Genomic DNA, 26,768 nt, shown 5'->3' with positions numbered 1-26,768 from the left:
ATTTAGCAGCCTTGTGTACTCACTTTGCACAGTTCTAAATGCTTACACAAGGAACAAAGGAGGGAAGAAGCAGACCATTGAACTGGCAGCCACAGTGACCAACATGAAATTGGTCTTTAAAGCTAAGACTTAGTCTGCCATTAAATTGGCACTTAAACAGCACAACCAGTTCTGGCCCACTGCACCACAGCATGCCGTGTAATGTGAGGACATTAACAAGCTTACAGCTTTGAAACATCAGTGGGAAATCATTTTAGAAGTTTTCATTCATGCCAGCATCTGTGGGTAGACTAAATGCAATTTGATGAGCCAGGTACGAAATGGTGGGGTTCTTTTAAAAGCCATATTACAGACAGTAGAAAAAAATTTTACTTGGGCCCTGATCTTATAAAGAGTGACACGTTAACTTACCTGTTTGCACTGTGAGTAGTCCCATCAATTGCAGGATTGGTACCTTGTGTTTCAAAGAAAAAAATATACCAGCTGAAAGCTAGACCTGCATAGTTTGTTTTGTTCTTCTTTACACAGTTTCCCCCAACTCCTTAACTTAAAAAACATATTATTCCTTTAATCATGTCCTACACCTGGAGATATTGTAAACATTATGCACAATGGATACAGTAACTATGTGGCTGTTTTAAAACTCTACAGCACACATTCTGCCTAATCGTGTATCAGGACCCGACTGTGCTAGGCTCTGTAAGAACATGGAACAGACAGATGGTCTCTGCCCCAAAAAGCTTACAATCTGGTCAATATGAGTTACTCATCTGAAGGCAGGATTTGGCCTCCCACAGATAAAGTACATTTGCTATTACTGAAAGACCACACTAAAAAGAGGAGACAATTTTTTTCTAGGATAAGTTTACTAAATAACCATTTAGTATGAATGGTTAAAAGTATAAAAGAACCATATGTAACTGATCCACACTGTGTTATTGGTTTCTTTAAAAGAACTCCTGAAAAACATATATAGAGCTTAAGATATAACACAGACTGGGTAATTTCACATAGTATTTTTGATTTAGAAATTAAACTCCAAGTTTGTTTGTTTAGTAAGAAAGGAACAAATTATTAGAATCCAATATTTCTAGTCTCTACCAATGTACACATCCTTGTTACTGATTTAAAAGCTCACTAATTATCCTTCATATGAATGTTGATCTTCAAAGACAGGGCAATTTTTATGAAGAAAATAATTCAACTATTTTTATCATGCAAAAGGATGTTAATTTATTCTTGAAAATTCCACCTGTGCCAAATCGGCTTCAGAGTGTGCAGAAGAATATTATGATTCCATGCTCCCCCCACACCTCTCCCCACACATACCTTTTGTTTAATTAAACCTCAGGGACTGAATGTATTTCTGACTCATCTAGCACACTCAGCTGGGGCCAAGGTGGGCTACATAATGAAATTATTGTAAAGGCAACTATATCTAATAGGACCTGATTCCACATTAGCAGAGAAATTGATATTGTAACAAATAACTGCAAATTAATGTAACAAGGGAGCCATTGTGACAGCTCTCAGAAAAACACCAGCCTGAATTCCAGCAAGACAAGTACAATTCACTAGAGAGGGTGATAATTCATATTGCTTTTAAGAACAAATGCATTAGAGAATGTCAAAGCCCTAGCAGAGAGCCCCAAACATGAACAGATAATCAATTCAATACCTTAAAAAAAAATGTCCTCCAAGATCCATATGGAAATTATGACATACTACGTTCCCTCATGGCCACTGCCTCCAAACCCCTCTGGCAAGAGGGGTGGGCTTTTATTGTGTCTCCCACCAGAATGTAACTCCCAAATACCTGCAGAATTGAGGTGGCACAATGACACAGACTACATCAGTCTGGCCGCTCACTATTCATAGATTCTGATCACTGGGGAGCAGCCACAGATTGGCTTTCACTGGCAATGGACATGCTGGAATTCCAGCATGTCTGAAGCTGGAATTCCTTCATTCATACTTTCAGCTGATTTTACTCAATTTTGCTACCTTTCACCGGATTTATATTTTTAACTATAGCAGATGAAAAGCAGAAATGGGGTTAATTATTATTTGTTTGCATTCTCATCTACAGCGCTAGGAGCCCCAGTTGGAGCTCTATTGCATTACATGCTATACAAACATTGAACAAGAAGATGGTCCTGGCCATAAAGCGCTTACAATATCAGTATAAATCAAGAGACAATATATGGATATAAACAGACAGGGAAGTACAAGTTTAAGCTGCAATGTTTAGATCTGGGGATCCAAGCTCACCTCTAACATTTACATACATAGGTAAATAAAATATCAACTTTAAACTGTCCTTGGTTGAGTATCAGACATCACTAAGAAGAACTGAAATTTCACAAGCAACTCAAAATCTAAGTATATGGGGTGTAGATATTTTTCCAATATCTTAGGCAGAATGCATATTATTTTTAAATTATGGTACCAAAATATACTATTCCACTATGTCTGGATTCTTTTAACAGAATCAAATGTATTCAGTTGTAGAGAATAATATAACCCTTTCTCATAAGTAAAAGATGTATTTTTCCCAATTGTATGCATTTATTATATGTGGGGTTTCATCCCGCGCAAGTGATGGAACACAGCTAAAACACAAGGTATGCATCTTTTGAAAATGCTGCAGGCAAGCCTTAAGAGGCACTTATCTAAACTTAGAGGATCCTTATTAGCCTGGAAGTTGAATTGGCATTGTTGCAAGGTGTGTGTCTTGCTCACATGCATGGTCATACTGATCACCACATTTGGGGTCAGGAAGAACTTTCAGCCATGTCAGAAAGGCAGGGATCTTTGGGGTTTTGTCTTCCTCTGTAACATGGGGTGTACTTTACCTCCTGTGGTGATCTGAGCTTATCTTACCTAATCATTTCCCTGCTATGATAGGGGCCCTCTGGCATTGATGGCGCCTTGGTCTCTGTTGTCGGACAGTTGATTTTGCTGAAAACTGAAATGTTTTGGTCTGACTCAAGTCCTGGGGTTTAACAGAGGGGTATGTGTATGTGAAATGTGATGTCCTATGATATACAAGAGATCAGACTAGATGATCTGATTGTTCCTTCTGGCTTTAAACTCTATGAAAAGAAAACACGCTCACAAATTTCCAGTACATTTCTAGGCTCAGCATCTTTTGTGCTATTCTAATGTCTGCTTCCTGATGGAGGGGTTTATTTCACTGAGGAAGGTGTATGAAAACTCTGATTGACAGCTTTGAAACAGCACTGCCAGCCAGAGCTGGGACAGGGGTTCTGGGCCAAAAACCTACTCCCTGGTAATTGGTACGAGAGAGTGCCTATATTAAACAGGATATTCTGTCTTTCATGGATGAATCTGAGCTTGCACACAGTCAAGAAAAACAAATGTCCACCCACCATCAAAATAGTGTTTCAGGGCGTTTTTGTATGAGACACATGCAACACACTACAACTCTGAAACAACACGAGTTATTCTGTGCCTAAGTTATATCCTGTTTTATAACGAGTAAAGTTAGCGGAACTAAGAGGTGTGTGTTTTGTTGTCAGCCCATCATCATACTGAGCATTAGCTTTCAAGTTATCCTCTACTTGCCCAGTGCTTTTCTCCATGAACGAACACGTCACACTAGTTTCTTCTGTTTACTGCATCCTATGATTTGCCTCATGTGTGATCTGTAAAATAACTAGATATATTTTACACTGTTAATAACAAATACAAGAATTGGAAACCTAATAACTTGTTCATTCTCAAAAAAGATCAGGGTTTATTAATTTTGTGCTGTGGAACAGATAAGAGTAATAACTGTCTTATCCACTTCTATCATGGTTGTGTGTGAAGCTAAATAGTTTATCCTCATTTGCTCCCAAAGGTGTTGTAGCATTATGTCACCAACAAAATTAAACTCGTGCGGTCCTAAACCTCCTTTTTGCTATTTGTGTTGCCCATTTTACAACTATCATCTGTGAACATTATTCCAGAAATCAAATCAAATGCAGAAGCAGACTTGAGATATTCATTATCTATTAATATTGTAACAAATCGATAGTCAGTTAAAACTTCCTGATTGTCATTCTTCACACCATGGTCATTCATCACAGCTGCACAACAGAACTCAGGTCTTCCTCCAAAGGCACAGGCCCTTACCACCTCAGCTAAAATATCTTCAACTTTTAGTAGTTGTCAAGAGGGTACCGTGAGGGTCTGCCCCTCTCTGTGTCAGTTGTTACATCTAGTGGCAAGTGTCCACCAGGCCACCCTTTCTCTCAGGGCAGTAGCGCCTAGTAGCCACAGTCCCAAGCAGTAGTGCCTATTGCTGGTGGCTGCAATGCCCGATGCATCCCCTGGGTTGCTTTCTACCCTTTGGCCCGCCTCGCTCATCTTCTCAGCTGACTGCAGCTCAGCATCCCCTTGGGTCCCTGCGGTCAGCTGGTTCTCTGCAGCATAGTCAGGGTCCTCAGCCTCTGCAGCCAGTAATATCAACGGTTCTTCTGCAGGAGTCGGCAGCACATGCCCGTTCTCCTCCTCAGCCAGACCAGACAGAGCTGCTTCCTTTTCTATGCCATCTCCACAGGGAGCATGCCCACCAAGGGTGAGGGGGCATGGCCTTTTGGGCCCACAATGATTAGTTAACCTGCCTGACCAGTGCAGGGCTGGTACATCCCATCACAATAGTATAGGGCCTATGACTTGAGTATCATATCTCATATTGTTATAATTATTATTTGCATTGCAGTAGCTTCTACAAGATCATTCCCATTGTGCCAGATACTGTATAAACTACACAAAGAGCTTAAATCTCACTAATCTAAAAGCACACTGTTGAAAGTAGAGCTCATCAGGAATTTGCCATTGGAGTGATTTTCTGATGGAAGATAGTTTCTGCAAAATCAAAATTTTCCATGAAAAAATTGATTTTACCAACATTTTTTTTACTTTCTGTTGAGAAAATCAAGATGAACTATTTAATTGAATCAGTTTAACCCAAATTGGAATATTTCATTTTTGTGACCAAACCAAAACTTTTATTTTCAAATCAGTGAAAAAAAAATAAAAAATAAAACCGCATTTATCGATGGCGTATTGCCTTATGAGCATGGCCCATTCTCTACTATAGGCCAGGCTTCCCAGAGGACTTCATTTCCTATCATGCATTTCCTCTGTGTGATGCATCATGGCAGTCTGGGCGCAATATCAGAGATGTAGTCTGGCCCTGGAGCTTTGCACATAGGAGTAAAGATGGGCCAGAACTACAACTCCTGTAAGTCAATAGAGAAATGCAGTTCAACAATATCAAACAGTTTTGTATTTTAAGAATGTTTTGTTTCAACTTAAAATTTCTAAACAAGATGTTTCAACATTTCTAAATTAAAAAAACAAAACAAAACAAAAACAGATTTTCCATTCCATGGAAAATGTTGATTCATAGATTCATAGATTCTAGGACTGGAAGGGACCTCGAGAGGTCATCGAGTCCAGTCCCCTGCCTGCAAAAGATGTTTCATCTTTTTGACCAGTTTTGAAATGGTCACTCAGCTCTAGTTGAAAATTATACATTAGCAATTAAGCATTTTGTTTGGCTTACTATAAGTACTCTTGTAGTAATCTACAGAATGCTTTGATGCAGTTTCAAGTTTTTGGCTATAAACAAACCTAGCTTAATTATACGGTACCATCTTGCTCCTACCAAAGTAAGCATTTTGGTTCGTGGCAGTATATATAAAGAAGGATTTTTTTTTATTTGTTTTTTTGGCCTGGATTCATTCTTTTCAGAAGAATATCAAGGCAATGTTCAACATACCAGAGAGCTAGGAAAAAGGTAAACAACAACTTAAAGGGGTATTAAGTGACTCATATGGATGACTATGAAAGCTATGTTTAAAATACAGAAATCTAATTTTTGTAACCTCAGAATTCATATGTGCTATCCAACAGTACAAAACAACACTTTGATATAATATATAGTATGATAAAATGAGGTTTTCATCTTCCTTAGAAAAATAGGTTAGTGATGCACAGTACTGAAGAAAAAGTCTAGTCTTAAGTAGACAAAACAGTCCCATTTTAGTGTTCACTAGATTAGATCCTAATGATTGTAATACTGATCATTCAATATTCTTACATACTCTACAGTAATACTTACCGGAACTGGGATTTTGTTCAATACATTTCAAGGGTTGTGATTTCTACATCTTGAACTTACAGTAAAAATCTGAAATTCAATAACTTGTAATTTTTTAATATAGAAAAATAAATAAATAATTTTGATACAAAGAGTTTGAATCAATGTTTTCATTCCATTTGGAAAGAAATGTAAAGTTCTTTCTTCTTCCAAAAGCTGATGGGGAATGTGTAAAATATTTAGTTTCAATAAAGAATTTATTGGCCATTGGAATAACATAACTGCTAAAATGTACCAAAATTGTGCCAAAAAGAACCTTTATTTAAGCATTCATTGGAAATATATCCACATATCCTCTTTCCAAGTCTAAACAGGTTTATGAGTCATTCTCTTGACTTAATACGTAGCACATTTGGGGCCAGATTCTCAGATGGTGTAAATCAGCACACCTTCATTGGCTTCAATAGGGCTGAGGATCTGGCCCAATTAATCTTCAAAGTGTTGGACAAACATTAATCTTAGCATTTACCAGGCTGGGATTTCAGCACCTGCCTGTCAGATTCCCTCAATTTATGCTTTGGCTCTCTGCCTCTCAGTGGGCCTGATCCCAAGAATTTGAAGTAAAGACTTTAAATTGACTTCAAAGGATTTTAGATCAGGCTCAGTACGATCAGTTCACTAGCTCTTTCATCTCGCCTGGACCTGCTGCTTTCCATTTTCTGTACTCCCTCCCATTCCTCCTCACTATCGACTTTCCCTACCACCCTAGCTAACCTAATTTAAAACCATTCTGCTTCCCAAGAACTGCCATGCCCCACATACATCCACCCTCTTGTCACCCTCCACTCCCACCCCCTTCTAGATAATCCATCGTAGATCTGATAATTTGTCAAGATCATCTGATATATTTTCTTGAGGCTGCTGTATCCTAATTTCATATTCTCCCTGGCTTCCCCAGGTCAGAGGCATTCTGAAACGCATAGTGTGATCATGCAAGATGCAAAGACAGCTGCTGGCCCAACCCCAGGTTTCCCTACAGAAGTGGACAAGTATAGAAAATCTTTTAAGTATTTTGATGTGTGAAATTCTGAAAATTCCCAAAGACGCAGTTTACTAAAAACTACTTTGGAAAATGTTGCATAAAATCTCTTCTTCCATTAAAATATTAAAAGAGGAATTTTTCATTTTCAATATCTGTGTATAAGAAAAAAAAAGTTTAGGCTACATATTTTGCAGATTAGAAACTTCTAATAACCTGGATTTTTTATTTTTAAACATCCGCACAAGTGTTGTTTAATAGATGCTGGTATCTTAAAGAACTGACTGGAAAGTTTGAGAAGAAAAAATGAAACGCTAAATTACTTGCAAAAGAAAAAATAATCAAATCCCTAACAGAGAAGCCAAACAAAGAATTATATCACACTTTGTAATATATATGGAATGAGACTTATTGTTAGCTAGAGAGAGTGAGAATAATATTAGGAATAATATTCCCTTAAAGGAATAATGAGGGGAGAAGCAAGTTCTGTGTATATGACACTCATGCACAGGAATCTGAGGATCCGTATAAAAAATGGAAGGGAATAAATCCAGTTTGATTTATGCCAGCTTTTGGGTTTTTTTTATGTGTAGCCTGGGGAGTATCATGATGATGTGCAGTGAGTCAGGGTGAAACGTGTATAAATAAATGTACTGTCAATTTGCAAGGGCTTTTTTTTTTTTAAGTGCCTTTCTGTACATTCCACACTGAATTGTGTTTCCTTATGGAGAAACAGCAGATGGCAAGAAAAGGTAGAGTTGACATAGTCAGAAAAAACTCCACTTTCATGCCATTTTCTTTCCTGCCTTTATACATCCTCTCTACTCCTTTTAAAAGGATAAATAGTTGTCAATGATACTTGTTAATGTACATTTTGATGCAGAAGGTCCTACTAGTCTGTGCTGGATCAGAGCTTAGATGCTCAGAAAATGACTGAAAAAACTAGTCTGTTTTGGAAGCATCCAGTTCACCTTACAATTTCAGGCAGTGGCTCAGTTTCCACACTTGCTAGGAAGCTTAAGTCCTTCTGCCAAACCAAGAACTCCCTCTTCCAGGGCAAACAAAAGAAAACAAACCTCCTGGGCTACAGCTTCCTTATCTGTGTCTTTGTAAACGTTCTCCTTACTTCTCAGGGGTCCACCCCTCTTCGTATATTAGACTTCCAAATTATTCTTGGGCCAGCACGTCTCAAGGCACCTTGCCCAGCTCCGTTTGCAGACTTCTGTCTCAAGACTCGCCCCTTTGCAAAGGTCAGAGTTCTTACCCTTCCCTAATCTTTTCTGTGGCAGAGAGACTTACAGCAGATTCTGCCATCTCCCTAGCTCTCCCAGACTACAAAATGCAGGCCCTTTTATACCCCGCATGGTTGGTTAACAGTTTACAGTTCCCATAGCTGCTGTTCAACAAGTTCTGGAATTCCACAGTTTTTTGCAGAGCCCGTGTTACAGAAGCGAGCTGAATCCTGGACTATCTTCAAGGGTCAGCTCCCTTGTGGCAGGTTTGTTCTTGTATATGTCACCACAAATCCTCTGATTAAAAAAAAAAATTGCCAAAAGAAAATGAATCCACTCACTTCTCCTTATGCCAAATGTAAATGAGAAGGGAATTTTAATGGCACAGATAGGAATTCATAAATGTACATGCCGGTCCAAAGTAAAAAAGTCAGGAGAATGCATTAAAATTGAGATTTAACAAAACAAACACATGTTTGGTTCTTTCAATTTGCCTTCTGGTTTTTGTGCCTGTAGGATTTGTGTGTCCAAGTTTTCCTGTGCAACCATGAGGGCTAGAGACTTCTTTTTGTTGTTGTTTTAAAATGAAAACTGGGGTTTGTATCCAGAGCTGGGGCTCTAAGAATAAACATCCAATACTGTAAAATCATAAGACTTAGCAACACTGGCATGGTAATATTATTGTATAATTTGCTATGTGAGATACTAAATGTAAAATGATGTTAATCACATATTCTGATAGTCATTTTTCAATGTGGAATAATGCAAATTGCTAAAGTTAACCATGATATTGAGCAACCAACAAACCTGGCAGGTAGAAGACTATGCACCACAGATTCCTAGCAGCTCAGCAAATATCCTAAATTAGTTTCAAATTACCAACTCCTAGAAGTACATGAAGAGCATTCCAGTATGGAATTAATTTGAACTTCACTGCCATAATCTCTCTCTGATCATACACCCTTAACTTTTTGAAGTGCAATCGTCAAAACAAATTCATAAAATGAACTCACAGTCTGCTATCACAGTACAACTCATTATTAGTATGTAATTGTGGGTAACACAAAACACCTGCTTTTTCCTGCCTCATGTAGTTATTGACATCTACCCGCTTGAAAGGAAAGCCTAAGCCAATTTTTCTTCCTAGGGCCTATGTTAACAGTTTAAACTTAAACTGGCCTTTTATGATTAGGTGTGTTACATAACCAACAGACACAGCTATGTTGGTTCTGTAAGCAAATCAAACTGTATTTTAAATAGCAGTTATGTAAGTACCTGCCCTGCCAATGTACTAGTAACCACCGATTTTAATTCCTGAAGTCACTTATATGTCATCATCATCCCAGGATAAACTGGATCTCCCTCTGTGAAAATAAACATCTCTGCTTTGGCTCATTGTTTATTTTTTTTGATAAATGTCTCATCTTTGCATTTGTATATTTCAACCTAGGAGGAGAAGACCATTATCCTGTGACAGCATTTGATTCCATTGACATTATTATCACTTACATTTCCTTCTGTCTTACACCTCTTGACCCTTTCGCCAGTTTCATGTTCGGAGTGGTATTTATCAAAGGAAGTTGAAAATTACCAGTGTCTCAATTTTGTTTTTCATCTGATTCATGAAGCACTTCTCATAATGTGAAAAGCAGTTCATGAATTGCTTGAGAGCCAGCAAAAGAATAGTAGTGCATCTATTTCCATATAAATAGACTCATTACTATGCAGGCTGGTGATAATTTATGAGACTGGATTCCTGTCTGCAAACAGGGGTCCTGCTGGCAGTATCCTTCTGTTTATAGGCAGGAAAATGTGATTTCAAAGCTCTTTAAAAATGTATCTTTTAGATTGGTAAGGTGCACCTAACTTTGACCCACAACAAAAACACTGATTAGACTTGGAGTTTTCTGAATATATCCAGAGGCATTTTAATATTAACATACAATATTGTTCACCATCTCAAAAGTAGTAAAACATCATCTTGGAAGAGGTAAAATGCTACTTCATGGAACACTGAGACTCATATGAAGCCATATGATAAAAATTATAGAATAGGTGAATAGGGAAAATCTTTTGGAATGATACAAATGTTTTAAAAAATGGGATCCAAATATTATAAGAAATTTTCCCTTCTACAGAGTTTTACTTTTTTACAAGTACCCTTTGCCTGATCCCAGTTAAAATAGATACCTTTACGAATCAAGATATGATCATCATTTTCCTCTCTCTGCCTCTTCATGCATGTTAAGCTTTTTTGTTTCATCATCTATATTTCAGGTGATTGTTGGCCCCACCCCACCAAAATGATTGAGCCTCAAAATGTTTGGAGTTTGGGTCTGGTTTGGATAACCACTCAAGGACTCAGATACTCATCTTTATCTGAGGGCTTTAAATTTGGATCTTGCAAAACTAGGCCAGAAATTTCAGCAAAACAAAGAGTCTCATTAGATTTGTGGTATTTCCCAATTCTGGTCAGGACAAAACCACCACAAAAGTCATGCTTAAGTATTTTGGCACTTCTGGCCAGAATCTGGAAGTGCAGAGATTTTTAGCTAGTGAAAGTAGGTATGGAGTCAATGAAGTCAATGGAGCTTCAACAATTTACAGCAGCTGAGGTTCCAACCCACTGTAGACAAATTGGCCAACAATTAATCAAAAACCCACCATTAGAAATAATTTATAAAGGGACACTGTGTTCAATTCTGGAAATTAGCAAAGATTCAGGGAAGGCAAGATTTGTTTTGTTTCAGTTTTTTAAATGTATTTATTTGGTTCCAGCCTCTTACATACAACGAAGAAGATTCTTCTCCAAATTCTACACCATAATTGCAGATCCCCTCAAGCTGGTCTCTAAATGGGAAAAGAGAACTCCTTAGAATGCAATGGAAATATTCTTTGTTTTATCAACTTCTCCATGCACAACTATTTATAAACGTAATTGCTGTGAGAGGACCGAGTATGGTAAAGCTGCTAGCATTTAGATAGTTCATTGTGTGAGTGCATGTGTTTTTTAATTTTGAATTTAATTCTAATTTAAATTAGGTTCCAAGCAGATGGAGAAAATCTGAGTTATGTGGGATGAGTAAAACATTAAGGAGACAACTAAGAACACTACAAGCATTGGCATTATTGGGCACAGAATGTAGGAAGGTGGATACCCCCACCCTATCGTTTTTATATCCTCATGTAAATAGGATGAAAGGGATTTATATAGCTGAAATGAAATCACTAATTGGTGTAGATAAGTAATTCCAGTTCTCTTTATTACTACATCTCTCTAGTGTGAAATATTCTTTGTTAATGATCAACAAACAATTATCAGCATAAATTATTTTAGGATAACTAAAATACCCATTGGTTTTACAGCTGAATTAGGAGGTATTTATTAAACCCTGTATTGAAGTTATGTCAACTATTTAGGGATCCTCAGATTAAGGTGCTGGAGAAGAGCAAAATATTTTATTACAGAAATACAATCTTGAACTAACTGAGGGCTGTTCCAGAATGATTTTGCTTCTACCGAATCTGCTGCTAACAGGAAAACAAACAAACAAACAAACCCTGCTTATTCATCATTTCTCATTTAGTTTTGTCATGTCAACCTGCATTGGGCCTTCCATTTTGTCTCAGTAGAATTTTACACTCCTGTTAGTTCACAGTGAAGCTTTAAAGAAACCACAGATGTTTCAGGGTGGTAAGGAAGGTTGACGGTGGGTGTCACCTCACCATCCTTATCTCTCACAATATATTCTAGAGGGGTCTGATCCGGTTCCCAGTGAAATAAGTAGGAAGACATGTATTGACTTCAATGGGAGTTGGATCAGGCCGCGTGTAGACTATGTAAAGGCATATCTGCAATGCAATCCCAGTTCTTTGGACTCCAGTTAATCAAAACTCAGGCTAACTAAAGGTCTATTACATCCTCTTGGGGTTACATTGACTGAAGCACCACTTCTGAGAGGCACTAACCTCTGCAGGGACTGAAACTCCTGATTATTCAAACCCCGGAATTTATGATGGCATTGGCCAACCCCATAATCATTCTAAAAGTCAGGATTCTACCGAGCATACAACTTGGTGTAACGTAAAACTGAGCCTCTTTTTCAGTGTTACACTGACTCTACCCTTTCTACTCACTATCAATTTCCTTTAACATTATTCACGTTCCCACTTAAAAAATGGTTGGCTCAAATGTTAATGCCAAGCAAATTAATATGATTGTGTATTCATTTATAAACAGCCTATTGTAGCAGCTAAAGGGTAAGATTCACTGTAAGCCTCCCAGTTCATAGTATGACTTCTTACCATACACTGAAAAGAAAACTGCATTCTGTTTTCACAGTCCAGCAGTCTGAAATCTCAAAAGGTCAGAGCACCTTCTCTCCGTGTATAAGCTATGAAATATTTGAACCACCTTGCTGAAAAGCAGTATTATGACATGAGCATAATGAGAGATGAATGTAAACCAGTTTTAAATTCTGCTTTGTTACTAGCTTCATAATAATAATCATCAAAAGGAAGAAAACTTTAATGTTTAAAATACTGAACGTTTTCGCAAATATTGACACTTATTTGTTGAGAGTTAAAATCTGGTATTAAAGTAGGCTACAAATATTTTAGAATCCTTAATATTTGTTTCCCACAGGGCCACTGTCTCAAGTAAGCTCAGTTTTCAGTGACAGACACAGTAAGAAATGGCAGTTGCAGCTGAACATTTTGTTTTAAACTATGTTCTGATGAAGGATTCTTACTTTGTGAACTTTCAGTCTTCAGGGCACAGAAAAATAAGCAAATTCTTCTTTTTAGGGTAAGTGAGTGTTTTCTTCTCTACGTAGATAGCCTCACCACAGTATCTGTGCACCTCACAAACTTTAATGTATTTATCCTCACAACTGCCCTGTGAGATACGGCAAGAGTATTATCCCATTGTACAAATGGGGGCACTGAGGCACAGAGAGGCTAGGTGACTTGCCCAAAATCACATGTGAAGTCTGTGATGGAACAAGGAACTACATCTGAGTCTCCAAAGTCCCCAACTAGCACCCAGCCACTGAGCCACTCTTCCTTATCACACTTCAGGAGAGAAGTGTGCTTTACATTTGCTTAATTCATTGTAGTACAATGAAAAACAAATCCTTTGTACTTAGTATAACACCACGTTCTTGCATTCTGACCTTCTCGCTTGTTTGGAATGAACACACACAGCAATTGTACTGGAGTTAGATGGCTGTTGGGAAAAGGCCAGCTGAAACCCTAGACAATCACTAAGGGGGGGAAATACGATTAAGAACTGACCCAAGGAGTGCTGTTTTTTTTAAAGGGCTATTGGAAGAGAGAAACTCATACAGAAAGCGAGTGGTAAATTGCATAAAGTATTGTGCCACTCAAGTTTTCTCAAAGTCAGTACCTGGCAAACAAAACAAAAAAAAGGAAAGGAAAAGGCAGGTTGTCTCTAGGCATCAGTTGGTGATACCAAGCATAATAATAAGAAAATGTACCTCAACAGCATAAGAGATTGTTGACTTGGAGTTAAACAAGACCCACCAAGACATTTGCACTATCTGCTGCTCAAGTGTCAGAAGAAAAAGAGAAGATTGAAGTCTGAAGGGCTTTTGTCTTAAAAAGAACACTAGTGCAGCGGGGAAAAGGAGTTGTATGAAAACAAATAAAAGAAGAATGTGAGTTCAAGAGGAAGATGAGGATGAATAACTAAACTGAATACCACGGTGGCCAAAGAATTTATAGTAATAAGGCATTTAAAGTATATATTTTAGTAGGGATGGGATTCAGGTATAAACAGATGCATGGAGAATCTTTTAAAAATTGAGTTCTCTCTCTAGATACTTATGGCCTCCCATTATCATATCTGAATGTCTTACCATCAGTAATGAATGTACTCTCAACAACACCCCTAAGAGTATTATTCATATTTTATAGATGGGGAACTGAGGTACAGAGAGACTAAATTACTTGCCCAAGGTCACACAAAGTCTGTGGCAGAACCAGGAACTGCATCAACATCAAGACCAGGAAGAATCTTAGCCACTAGACCATTCTTCATCTCAGTTCTGATCCTGCAATGAGCTCCATATGGGCAGACCCAAGGTGCAGTGATTGTATTTTAAAAGTGAATTCCATACACAGTTCCAGGAGTATTCAAGTCTGGGGTACATCTCACAGAAAAGTGGAGGCGTTCACAACAAAACATAATTTAAGTGTATACATTTGCATTTAAGTGCAAATTCCTAGAGTTACATGATCAGCTCTGAGCTGATCAGTTAGCATGTTCCACAGTTTTACCCAGCTAACTAGACCATTTTGAGGAAGATGGATTGGCATACGTGTGACAAGAGGTGCAGTATGTATGTAACTACTGGAGTTCTTTACCAGGAGCTTTTAATATGAAGACTTAATATTTTCTTAACATTTTTGTTTACTTGATTTGGTTAATGAAAAGGGACTTTATTTACATCAAGATCCTATTACAGTTTTTTTTAAAGTACTAATAATTAATTGTATTAATTATTGTATTAATTTTCAAGCTAAACCTTCTTAAACATAATTAAAGCTGAAAGTGTGATCTACTGGAGTTCTAACACGCCACACAAATTACACTGGGTGAAATCCTGGGCCCACCCAAGTCAGTAGGAGTGTTGGCATTGACTTGGGTGGGGCCAGGATTTCACTGGGTTTTTTTGGTTTTTTTATTCTACAGCTGTTAAAAAGCCATGAAGTGTTTTATCCTTGCTAATGAAATACTAATGTTTTGCATTTAGATTGCACTTTTCATTGAATAATAGTGAGGTGCCTTACTAACATTAAATAGTTAATCTCCACAAACTGTTGTGAGGTAGGTCAATACTATTAGTCTTATTTTACAGGTGAGTAAGATGAGGCACTGAAGATAAGTGATTTCACAAAGGCCACATATCCAGTCAGTGGCAGGAACCAGTCAGTGCTGAGACCCAATACGCTGTACGCACTAGACAATATTATCTCAAACAATTAAGGGATACAGACAATTCCCCCTACTGTATAATCCTCCATCACTTGCTATCATCTTACTTGATATGTACTGTCAAGGCTGATTCCCTGCTCTGGGACTTCGAGTGCAGAAGGTGGGGGCCCGCAAGGACTCTAAAAATTAATACTTTCCACTTTAAACTCCAAAGGTTACAGCTTTTTTCTAACCTTGGATTGGTAAATGCTGCCACCACCAAAGTGCAAAACTCCTCTGAGAATCCAGGAAGGCGCGCTTGGAGTACCCTCAAGCCCTTTCGCTGCCGTTCCCCCCGGCCCCCAGCCATCCGGGGAAGAGCTGAGAAAGAAAACAAAGGAAATCAGCTGTTGCCACCAGCTAATTAAATAACATGCACACAAACCTCTTAGGGCACAAAACCCCAATCCTGTTTTTTAAAAAAAGGTAAATTTTATTAAAAACAAAAAGAAAGAAAATACATCTGGAAACTCAGGCTATTGCTAGATTTAAAACAAAACACTTACAAGGATTAATCATCAAGAATAACTTTCTTGAGGTCCAGCTTAAATGTTATAAGCAAAAGAAAAGCATTTGGGGCTAGCACAGAGGAGTCCACAAGCCATAAAGAAATAAAAGGGATAAACCTAATTGTGTCTTCCTAGACATTTCCTGATCTACGTACATATCTTGCGTTTAAAATGAGAAGCTTCTAGGTATGATCCTGATGATTTTTTCATACCTGGCCCCAAGCTTTTTACAGCAGAGTTTTTTTCCTGTCCCCTTGCTCTGGGAGAACAACCACAGACCGAGAAAAGGGGAGTCTTGTTTCAATTTTCAAAAGTTCTAGCCTTTCCATTGGCTCTTTTGGCCAGGTGTCCACTCACTTCCTTTAACCTACGCATCGCAGTGACTTTTAACCCTTTACAGGTAAAGCAAGTAGAGAACAGCTACTAAGAGAGATTTTATAGCTACTGGCTGGCTGGGTCTATAAAAGGGAGCTACCCCCCTCCCTTCATTTATCACATATACTATCCACCTAACCTTAATTTTGCTGACTTTGTTCTTTAATGGAAATAAGCAGTTTGTTTTACTATATACCTCTACCCCTCATTATTGCAATGTCTGAACGCCTCCAAAGTAGTTTTGACACTTTTTACTAAATGTGTAGTAAAGATTTCCAAAGGAATGTAATCCCAGGTTACACTGATTTATGCCAATTCTATACATTTTCCTGTAGTATGATGTTTTGGTGGAGCAAAATAGTAATTTTTTATTAATAGAACTGGAATTATAGATTGGTGATATGAAGTGTGTTGATTATATGATGTTCTGAGTTAATATAAGCATATGTAGGCTATGCAAGTTTGTACTTTCAACTATATTAACATACTACAGCATACTACGCAAAAGAATAAATGGACACAAATCTGACATCAGGAATTATAACATTCAAAAACCAGTAGGAGAACTCTTCAATCTCCCTGGTCACTCAATAACAGACCTAAAAGTGGCAAATCTTAAACAAAAAAACTTCAAAAACAGACTCCAATGTGAAACTGCAGAACTGGAATTAATTTGCAAACTGGACACCATCAAATTAGGCCTGAATAAAGACTGGGAGTGGATGGGTCATTACAAAACCTAATTTCCCCCATACTAATTTCCCCCTACTGTTACTCACACCTTCTTGTCAACTGTTTGAAATGGGCCACTCTCATTACCACTACAAAAGTGATTTTTCCTCCGTTGGTATCCTACTGTTAATTGAATTGTCTCATTAGACTGACCTCCCACTCAGTAAGGCAACTCCCATCTTTTCATGTGCTGTGTATTTCTACCTGCTACTGTATTTTCCACTCCATGCATCTGATGAAGTGGGTTCTAGCCCATGAAAGCTTATGCCCAAGTAAACTGGTTAGTCTCTAAGGTGCCACAAGGACTCCTAGTTTTTTTACAGCATATTGGTAATGGATCCCTTGCATAGGGAATTGCATTTTGTAATCTCTTGGTAACTTCTTATTTTAATATTTGCATATTTTATTCAATTTTCAGGGCAAAGCTAATATAGGTAGCATGAGTCAGGTAGAGAAAAAGTGATGAAAGGGATATGGCTAAGGCCAAAGAATCATAGAAGATTAGGGTTGGAAGAGACCTCAGGAGGTCATCTAGTCCAATCCCCTGCTCAAAGCAGGACCAACACCAACTAAATCATCCCAGCCAGAGCTTTGTCAAGCCGGGCCTTAAAAACCTCTAAGGAGGGAGATTCCACCCCTCCCTAGGTAACCCATTCCAGTGCTTCACCACCCTCCTAGTGAAATAGTGTTTCCTAACCTAGACCACCCCCACCGCAACTTGAAACCATTGCGTCTTGTTCTGTCATCTGCCACCACTGAGAACAGCCGAGCTCCATCCTTCTCAAATGACCCTGGCCCCATGCGCTTGCCTTCCTCTGCAGCTCTACCTCTATGTTCTATAGAACTGTTATGGCCCAATTCATGCATCACACTTCCTTGTCCTGATTCTTTAAACACCCACCCCTCTTTCTGAGGCCAGAGTTCATGGCTCTGTACCATCTCTCCAGGAGCACCCAAGTTTGCTACCCTCAGACCATCTCTCTCCCTTTACCCTGACCCTGATTGTTGAATCTTGAGCCTAATTTCTGATCGGGCTGAGACAGAGAGAATTTCCTCTTTTCCTTAGCGTTACTGTCTTCTTTTTCTACCCTTGCTCTAATGGGTACCTAGTTAGTTTCTTCCCTGCTTAACTTAGTGTAGGGTATATGCAGTCCATGGCAAGTTCTTTAGACAATCGGTCTTTGGACTCCGCTCAATAACCCCTCACCACTCCCTAAGGGGAAAAAAACCACTATTTGTCAACTCCCCTCAGCAAGACTAAAAAACAAAATAAAGATAAGGTTTATCAGCAAAATCATTTTGGAGGTCTGAGCCAAAGTTAGTAAAATGTTGAAAAAGCCCACAAAAAGGACACTTTTAAATAACCATATTTTTAAAACTAAATTTTCTGATTTTTCTCAAGACTTTTCAGAAAAATTCTACGTTCGGAAGAAATGTGTCATGTGTAAGTGCAGTGAGATTAGTTTAAAGAACAGGAGTACTTGTGGCACCTTTGTTTCTGAGGAAATTGGACATGGTGGGGGCAAGCAGGAACAGGAAGGGGGATAAAAGAAATCAGGGGTAACAGCAAAACTGGTTTCTAGCTTCATCTTTAAGCACAGAGAAGCTACTTCAACTCTGCAGTGTTTTGTGCTTTTATTTCAAAGCTCTAGACATTACTCAATTAAAGTTAACAACATCCCTATTTGATATGTACCAGTAATGGAAAAATGGTTGAAGTAACTGCCACATACCCAGTCAGCGGTTGTACTAAATAGAATCCAGAAGTCCTGATGCCAGGGCCTATGCTCTAACCACTAGACCCACTCTCTCTCCTTTTGCTAACTATATTTAAAGTTCACCAGTAATGTTCCTTCCTTTATTTTAAAGTTATAGTACACCAGTGCTAAGGGAGCTTTTACACAAGGGTGACTCACATACCTCGAAGTTTGTGAGGGAGAGAACAAACAGCTAACCTGTCCATCCATGAAACATTAACTCTGAAACACACATTCTAAATATAGACAAGTGTCATTGTTGGGTTTCAGTTAACCGGAATATGGGTCATCATCTTTCTGTAATGTTTAGCATGGATCTAAACTACATCTCACTGGTCAGTCTGTCGATAATGCTGTTCAATGGAGGAACAACAAAGTATTTAGCAATGTGTTTTGTTGCTCAATTAAGAGATGCTGGGAAATACAAAACCCTAAATCCCTGCCATACCATCTGTAGTTAAACACTTTAGTATAGATAAATACCAAAGATAACAGGGCCTGCAAAATTATTTTAGCTGGGCACATGCTGTTAAGAAATAAAAGGAGAAAACAATATATTTGTGAGGCATGAGAGCCTCTGGCTACCTATCTTGAAATTATTTGTTCGTGATCTAGATGTCTGTTACAAATATTGTGATCCAATTGTGCCACAATAGGGGGTAGTCATGCATGTGATAGGAAAAGTCAAATCCCCACTAGTGCGGCTGGGGAGGATATGTGAATGGTGGCATTTATTTGTTTGTTTATGTTTTTACAGCAGGCAATCTCCTGTTTTTTGGGTGCTCTGGAGTCATCCTAAAACACACAAGTATCTTGCACAGTATCTTGGCAAGCTTTGAAAAAGCATGTACCTTTAAAGGGAGGTATTAGTTTAGGAGAAAAGGGTTTTTTTTTCCTGAGGGAAAAAAAACAAAAACAAAAAAGACCAAACCTTACTGGCATTTGATTATAAATTGTTATATTATTCCACCCAGAAAAGGCTGGTGTTGACTTATGGATTTATGTATCAGTTAATCACCTTCTTACTGTTTGGGAACTGGGCTGTTTGATCATTCAGTATCAGGGCAGTAACAGCTAAAAAGCTGTTACTTACCCTCAGTGACCTTCCTGCAGTTTGAAGCTGCATATAATGGAGGCTCAATCACATGATGGGGATCTTTATACTTGAGATGGTTGTGTAAACTTTGACCTTAAGTGTCCATGGTTTTCTGGGAAAGCCTCCTGCTTTCAAATTTGCAGGGTTAAGTCTCAGTAGCAACTAGAATGTTTTTGGAACATTTTGATTAATCTGAATATATATAAGATTAAAAGCTATATGACTTTTAAAATGTTTGCAGCTTCCAGTGTTCCTGTGTCTCCCCTTACTTCTAACAAAGGTAGACACCAGAGTGACATTTGAAGCCTAGGGAGATGTTGACATCGATTCAGTAAGAAGCATTTCTTATCAGAAATAAAAAGAAATGAAAAGAAAGGGCATTACTTGAAAATCACACCTAATTCTCTGTCAATGAAGCCAAAGAGGGGGAAAATACATTTCAAAAGTGAAAGGATATTCTAGAACCTGGAAAAAATGGCTACCTCTACTTCCTGTTCCAGAAAGAGGGGATTTTTATACGTCTGTTTATGTAGGCAGTGACTAAAGAACAACGTTGGCAAAAGAGACTTTCTTGCAGAACTGGGAATAGCACCATGTTCGTAAAGACGTGACACCAATGGCAGATCAAAAAGCATGCTTCAATAAGGGCCTAAAGGCCAAGGAAGTCACTGGGAGTTTTTACAATGATTTCATTTGGCTTCAGAACGGGGTCTAAGAGCAAAGCATTATTAGCTACCTGTTTTCAGTTAAGGCACAGAGGGCCTGATTCTCCTCTCACTTACACTCATGTCAAGTCGGATAACCTTCATTGCCAATGAGTTAATGGAATCACACTGGGGTCATGAAAGCAGAGGCAGGCTCAGAATAGGGGAGACATTTCCGGGGTGGTGCTGGGGAATCTGTGGCTAATGGGTCAGTCATTTATCTTGACAATGAAAGACATAGGTCTAACCTGATATTTGACACCATATTTGCTATGATTTTTAAGCACTAGTTACCAACATTCAGAGTAAATACAAACTGTGCTGTGCATGGTCCAGTGGTTAGGACATTAGCGTAGGCTTTGGGACACTCGGGTTCAATTCCCTGTTCTATCATAGACTTCCTTTGTGATTGTGGGCAAGTCACTTAGGTTCAGACCCACAAAGGGAGCTTTAGGCACTGCTGGAATCCACAAAACCTCTGCTTGGTTGGTTCCTATGTTTCTGCCTCTGGGCATAAATGTTGCTTCCTCACTCTAGTTATTCAGCTGCCTATCTCATGCCTAAATTCCATGTGATCTTCAAACCAGGGAAAGACAGGTATGTCTATCTTCCCCATAGCGTCTAATCCAGTAGGCATGTTCTGAGATACCCTACATGCTGCATAAAACAGCCAGGAGTGGGGAATGCCTCCCTTACGATCTTTAGCCCAGTGACTAAGAAACTCACACAGGACACTGAAGACCCCATTCAATTTCCCTCTCTGTCTAAAGAGAAGGAGTTTTCCACCTTTCAAATGAATACCCCAACCATTGGGCTATGGAATTTTCACAAGAAACAACTTAGGTGCCTAAACCTTCTGACTCCAGAAGAGGGGATCACAAGCAGCTATAGGTGCCTCCCTGGGACTTAGGTGCCTAACTCAGTGAGAGGGGCAGGGCTTAGGACACAGCTCTCTCCTCAGAATCTCCTATTGGCTAGCTTAGGCAGCTCCCTACCTATCATGCTGGCTTTTGTGGATCCCACTCTTAGGCTCCTATCTCACCCCATGAATTCTGTAAGGAGCCTAACAACTAATTCAGGCTTTGTGGATCCCATTGTTGTTCCAGTGATTTTCTAGGTGCCTAAAAAAGTTAGGCACTCAGGTACTAGGAGGATGGGCAACATGTCTACTGGGGACAGACAGACATTGGTGGCCAAGTTAGCTGTTTAGGGCCAGCTTTTGCAGCCCGAATTGTAATTTACTCCAATACTGTACCATTATTAAGGAAATGGCTATTCATAAGTAAGTGTGAGTGAGTGAGTGAGTGCAGGGCCACCAAGAGCGGGTTTGGGCCCCGGTGAAAAAATTTTTTCGGGCCCCCCAGCAAGGGCGGACTGGCTAAACAGGGCCAATGAGAAGGGGGGGGAAGCTGGGCCCCCTTCCGGACCACCGGGCCCCAGTAATTTGTACTGGCTCCCCCCCTCTCGTCGTGTGTGTGTGTGTGTGTGTGTGTGTGTGTGTGTCCGCCCGTCCAAAGGACAACAAAAATGTCTATTTATTATCTAAGAGTGCAGACTAATAGCTTAAAAATTAAAGTAAAAAGATAGTTTTATGAATGTTTAAGGCTTGCTGCATCTCACAGGGAGAATTCTCCTTACCTCAGCCTTATACTCTTTACAGCATTTCTTTGATGTTTTATTCTTCTAACACATTTTTCTGTTGCCTTGATGACACTGCAGTAAATCGTGAATGAGACAGTTGCTAATTTTGACAATTTCCTTTCTTCAAAGAACAACTTAGGTTGAAGTCAGTTTTCCTTCTCTTTTTTACTGTGCCATTCCACTCAGCGCGAACCTATGTTGATGAATTCCTTCTTGTCTCATCTTGTTGTAGACTTGATGCTAAATGTCTCGATATTCAGATTTTTGATGTCTCCTCAATTTAAATACTCATTTTCTTTCCTGTGGGTTTAATGTCTTATCCATTATCCAGTTTTGTTGATGCTTGTTTTATTGTGATGACTATGTTAGTTTACAGATAATCTGAGGTAATGCAGAGAGAATTTGGAAAAAAGAGATAATTGAGTACTTGCTGTTGTCACACTTTAAAAAAAGAGATGGGAATGCAATTAGTGCTTGTGAAAGTGCCATATTGAAAACCATTAACCAAGACCTCTTCGTACAGAGCAAATACAGTAATGGCTGCTATGGATTAGACCTCCACCAATGTGCCTCACCTGTAACCAGTAGCACCTGTGATGCCAGTTGCAGTAATTGTCTTGTGAACATCTGCCCACTGGAAAACATACACATCACTGACTCACTTAATATACAATGCTAATGTTGCTTTGGAGTGAATTTGAGCCTTCACCATATGTTAATTGTTGTACCCAAAACCCACCAGCCATCGCCCATCTCTTGAATCATCAAGCCCCTTTGAGGCCAATTTCTTTCAAAGAAGTTCACCAATCTTTTCATGTTTTGAGTGTACACTAAACAAATATTTGTGCTTGGCCTTCCACAGTCCTGACAACTCAAGCAACTTTCTCTGAATTAACTTTTCTGCTGAAGCAGCACCATTGTGGTGTATATTTAGAAAACACCAGTTCACTTGTGGGAGTTAATAAAGGAGTTAATTTGAATTACCAGGCTTTTCTGTCACGGGGTACTGTTGCTTTGGTCCAATTTCTACACAATAAGTCAGTATTAGAACTTGAACTAGAGACAGTTGAAAAAGAAAAAAAAATTGAAAAGAATGTCAAAAACCCAAAGTAGTTCACAATTAAAAAAATAAAAACTTCTCAAAATAGTTATTGAATTTCAACAACTATTTGATGACATTTTCAACATTTTAAAATAAGTCAGAAAAATAATAATTTAATGAAAAATGAAACTTAGATGATGTCACCAATTTTTGACACAAAATTTTATTTAAAAAAAACTAAACAAGAAAAAATGTTCATTGAAAAAAAAATTGACCAGTTCCAACAAAATCCCAATTCTCCAACCTCCCTAGTTCATAGAACACACTGTTTCTGATATACCACTTGGAGCTAGTCAGAAAACAGGTTTGTTTTACATGTATAGTTTGAGAAAAAATGAATTCTCTTCATGAGGGAAGGAGCTTCATTATAGGGGGTGCTTACCACAGTATTTCATGGGAGATATAGTCCAGCCAGAAAACCCAGGCCTTAGAGGAGAATGGAAGTATAAGGCAACCAAACCACAACTCCCATGATAAACCTTGGTGTCATTTTCAATTTAAATAGTTTGGTTTTTGGAAAAAATCTTTGTTTTTGAACATTCAGTACTTTGACAAAATGTCAAACATTTCCATAAAAAGACAATTCACAAAAAAAATAATTTAGTTGAAAACCTGATTTTCCACTGAAACAGGTTTGATGGAATTTTTTTGACCAATCTATACTTAATATGTCTATATAAGATCTTCTGATTAGATGCCAAATATTGTTCTAGCTCCATCCTCCTTACTAAAATAAGGCACTTTTAACGTAACTTGGAGAAAGTAGGCAGCAGGATTACACGATATTGGAATAGCATCTCCAAATATCTGGAGCCTAGGTTTTGTATCACACAACTGTTGACAAAACTATGGTGTGAGCAATAAAGCTCATTTTATTAATATTACTGTTGGATGAGCATTTGCTTGCAGATGTCCCCAAAGAGAAGAGAACACAATATCTAAGGAGATGTCCTAAAGCGTAAAGAGTTTCTGGAACTTACCAACCAGGAGGTGTCCACTCCCAGGAAAATTGTGTTGCCATCAGGCTTCTGTGGGCAAACACAAGGGGAGAAGCCAAAAGACCATGGAGGAGATGGGATGTGGAGGTGGTATACATCACAATCATGTTTTTTAATGTTACTGCTGGTGTATGACAGGGTTTGGGGTGTAATCTAGATAAGTATGGGGTTGTATCACCACTTCTCCTGCAACCCTATGTGCCTTACAATGCTTTGCTGCTGTAGATCCCAACATGGGAAGCTCACAACCAGTCTACCAACATGCAGGTCATACCCTTGGTGTCTGTGTGCTAGACAGACAGCCCTGGTTCAGCAGCTCTGACCACCTCAGCCGGTCTACAGCTCTACTCTGGCTTCCATCAACCTTGGTGACAACCAGCAAGGTGCCCCCAACACACTCCCAATTCAGAATTTTACTCAAACCTTGTGCTCTGCAGCCTCCAGTCCTCCACTGGTCAGTTCAGAGAAACAGTGTAGTTTGTTCCTCTAAAGACACAAAAGCACATTGCAGGTTATTAACTGGGGTGAAATGTGTATTCATTTTAAACAGCACAAAAGTAAAACAGATTTATTAACAAAATATGCATAGGATTAAGTGATGCCAAATGAAAGGAATAAAAAGTTAGGATTAAAGCAATCAGTAAAAACATGCATCTAAGTCTAAAACTTAATCTAGCAAGATACAGGCTTTGTTCAAGATGGTTTCTCTCACCTATATTCTATTTCCAGCTTGGTTCAAGGACCTATTTTTGTCAGCTTGTAAGAGCTTTCTTCCCTTGTGTCTTTCTAGTGATTGATGCCAAAGATGGTTTCCTTCCTTGCTTACATCTTCCAAAGTTCAATGACTGTCTCAAGAAGCAGGTTGATTGCATGATTTCCCCCCTCCAGTGGGCTTCCCATCTCTCTTTTGATTTCTATGTAAATGGGGCTTCCATTGTTTCTTGTAACACCTTGCTTACTTTCATTGGAGACAAGTAGATAGCTGTCTTCTCTTCTGTCTGGGAAGGAACCTGTTTCTCCCCATTTGGTCACAGCCTTTAAAACATAATATCACTAGGTATCCCTATTACCTCACATAGCATTAATACATACTTTTCACAATGATTTTATCACCAATGTCTCATTAGCGTTCAGAAAAGACCTCATTTTCTACACTTTTATAATATAGTAACATTGTATACAATTCCTTGACATTCAGTCCCCTATCTTTATAGACCAGTAAACCTTTGAAATGTATTCCTCTGAGAGTTATCCCTCAAAGTAAAGTTTATTCAAGATGTGCGGAAGGTGACATGGAGACTGGTGGTGAAGGAAGCTCCATGCTCTTTCTTCCCCCATTTGTGTTTGCTGAAATGCAAATTGGTCTATTTCCTGCCATCCCTTCCCTCTGCTGTCTTGATGGGTCTGTTTACTGCTATTATGTAATCTGAGGTAAAGCCAGATTACATTTAGGATAGATCTATTTAACAACTCTCGCTTCCATACGTGGTTTACACACACTTTAGTCATATTTCTGACATATATTCATAATTCTTAATACACATCACATCAGACACTATTAGTGATCGGTGAGTTATTAGTTTTCAATTATTACCTCACAAGACACATTTTGTACAAAGATTACTACAATTGTGTGTAGGCTGTGAATACAGGGTGCTTATTGTTCTATGGGATACAACATATAGGCTTATATAAAAATACTTCTTGAGTAACCATCAAGTACACAGAAATGGACTAAAAGTGTGTTAATATGCTAAGATGCAAGAAGTTTTACTCAGCTATTTTCTCAAAAATTAAGTCTCTGGTTACAAGGCAAGGGAAATTATGTGTATACTATCGATAATGTAATCAATTACAATGAACAGTTGCACTGCAGTACATTAGAATTTATTTCAGGATCTACTGCTAATTAACTTCCAAAACCACTATCAGTCAGTCTAGCTCAGTGGAATTCATTGCATTTATGTTGGGGGCAGAGGTGAAACTACCACATGGGTTTAGATGTGGAGGCTGTGAAGCCGTGTCCATGGCAATAATCAGAAATACAAATTAATTCAGTCATTAATTTCTCTTTCTAAACCAATTGTTCTGTTGTTTGTGTTCTACTTGTTTATCACTTATCAGCTGTTTAACAAACAAACATTTTCATTTTATAAACTCATGAATCTTGTTTTCTTTATTGTGATTGCTATTTTTCCTCTACCATCATATAAACTTTTTTTAAAGTACTTAAGCAATAAAGACATTTTTGTTTCCAGTGTGCCTCTGAGTAGCATCAGGCCATTCATTAAACCTGTTTTTTTATTTATGTTCAGGGCCGGCTCCAGGCACCAGCTTCTCAAGCAGGTGCTTGAGGCGACCGTTCCGGACAGGGGCGGCAGTTCCAGGTATTCGGCGGCAATTCGGCGGACGGTCCCTCACTCCGCCTGGGAGTGAAGGACCTCCCGCCGAATTGCCGCCGCAGATCGCGA

Source organism: Terrapene carolina, unplaced genomic scaffold (assembly GCF_002925995.2).
Source record: "Terrapene carolina triunguis isolate 2854851 unplaced genomic scaffold, T_m_triunguis-2.0 Scaffold62, whole genome shotgun sequence".
Taxonomy (NCBI): Eukaryota; Metazoa; Chordata; order Testudines; family Emydidae; genus Terrapene; species Terrapene triunguis.
Note: the sequence above shows the minus strand (reverse complement) of the source record.